Here is a 2105-nt window from a genome sequence, read left to right as displayed (position 1 = left end):
GTGTGAACGGAGAATAAAGGGAGGTTTTTCTTTTCTTTTATTAGATATTTAATTTACATTTCAAATGTTATCCCCTTTCCTTGGTTCCCCTCCAAAAAATCCCCTATCCCCTCCCCCCTCCCCCGTTCCCTAACCCACCCACTGCTGCTTCCCTGACCTAGCATTCCCCTACCCTGGGGCAATGAGCCTTCAAGGGTCCAAGGGCTTCTTCTCTCTTTGATGTTCAAGAAGGCTATCCTTTGCTACATATGTGGCTGGAGCCATGGGTCCCTCTACATGTACTCTTTGGTTGGTGGTTTAGTCCCTAGGAGCTCTGGGGGGTGCTGATTGGTTCCTTTTGTTGTTCTTCCTATGGGTCTGCAAACCTCTTCAGCTCCTTGGGTCCTTTCTCTAGCTCCCCCATCAGGAACCTTGTGCTCAGTTCAATGGTTGGCTGAGAGCGTCCCCCTCTGTATTTGTCAGGTACTGGCAGAGCCTCTCAGGAGACAGCTGTATCAGGCTCCTGTCAGCAAGCGCTTGTTGGCATCCACAATAGTGTCTGGGTTTGGTGACTGTATATGGGATGGATCCCCATCTCCAAATGGTCTTTCCTTCAGTCTCTGCTCCACATTTTGCCTCTAACCTCTGGTCCCTACAGGGAGATTGGGAATGAGCATCCAATCAAAGGAAGAGTTCAAGGATTGTTCCTCTGAAGTGCTCAGGTGGGTTCTACTCAGAAGAACTGCAAATACAGTTTGCACAAGGATTACGAGTCAGCACTTAGATTGTGATGCACAGCTCTCAGATTGGGCATGAAGGCCAAGTGGGGAAGTTACTGACAAGAATTGGGAAGATTAGGTTGGAAGCTGGGATTCAAGCCCAGGCCACCTGCTGGTTACATTCCTGGCTGTGTTCCAGGTGGCTTTCAATTACCTGTCTGTCCATCCATCAATCTGTCCATCCATCTAAATCTATCTATCTATCTATCTATCTATCTATCTATCTATCTATCATCTATCTATCTATCTATTGATCTATATCTATCTATCTATCATATATCATCTATCTATCTATCTATCTATCTATCTATCTATCTATCTATCTATCTTTACTTAATTATATGGTCCATAATCATGATCATCACCCAGTCTTCCCATGCCTGCTCACCCTCCTCCATGACACCCCCACCACCACAACACTCCCCAACTTCTGCCAAAAATAATAAATAAATAAAACAACAAAGTAAGACCATTTTGTGCTGTCCATATACTCACTGAAGCATGGTCAGAATCCAGTGACCAGCTCTCTGCTCAGGGAGGATATGTCTTTCTCTACCTTTATCTATGCCCAAAGCCATCAACTGAGGAGAGCCATGGGGTTGCTAGTGAGGGGTGGGGCCAGCTTTCCCATGGTTCTCTTCTTCCTTTCCTTCTTACTTAATCTCTGTGCTTAACCATGCTGGGGAAGATAACCAGTTGGAGGGCTTCTTGGTTTTTGTTCACTTCAAACTTAAGGTTAACCTGAGGCCTCTCTTTTGTGCTTGAGTTCTTTGAAATTGTCCTGTGTAAGGCAAAAGGTACATGGAGAATTCAATAGTTGAGTTCTCTGATTCCTGGTATCCTACTGGGAAATGTCACCAACCAATGAGATTTTCACAAAGGTTGTATGGGGGGGAGGGTTCTTGGTGAAGCAATAGATCAACAAGGTAAATAGAAGAATGTGTCAACAGGTCTAATTCAAGAGACAAAAGAAACTTTACTTTTAGTCAGATCTCTTCTCCATCTTTATTTCTCCTGAGTAATATTTGCCTTCTAACCAGGAGTCCTCTCCTTATCTTCTTGCAAAAGTGGTGGTACTCCCATAATTTTGTAATGATTTTTGAGAGTCCTTCCTTCTCCCTATTAAAAATTAAATTGCATTTATTTGTTTGGTTTTACATGTGTATATGTTCTCGAGCCATGGTGTGCATGTGGAGGATGGAGGATAATTTGTAAGAATTTGGTTTTTTTCTAACCATGTGGATCCCGGGAATTGAACTCCGGGAGTCAGGCTTGGCATCAACCGCCTGTTTTGTTTCTGCTGTCTTGCTGGCCTGCCTCTGGGACCCAAAGTCATTATCATCAGTT

Source organism: Apodemus sylvaticus, chromosome 14, assembly GCF_947179515.1.
Source record: "Apodemus sylvaticus chromosome 14, mApoSyl1.1, whole genome shotgun sequence".
Lineage (NCBI taxonomy): Eukaryota > Metazoa > Chordata > Mammalia > Rodentia > Muridae > Apodemus > Apodemus sylvaticus.
This window is presented reverse-complemented; position numbering follows the sequence as displayed.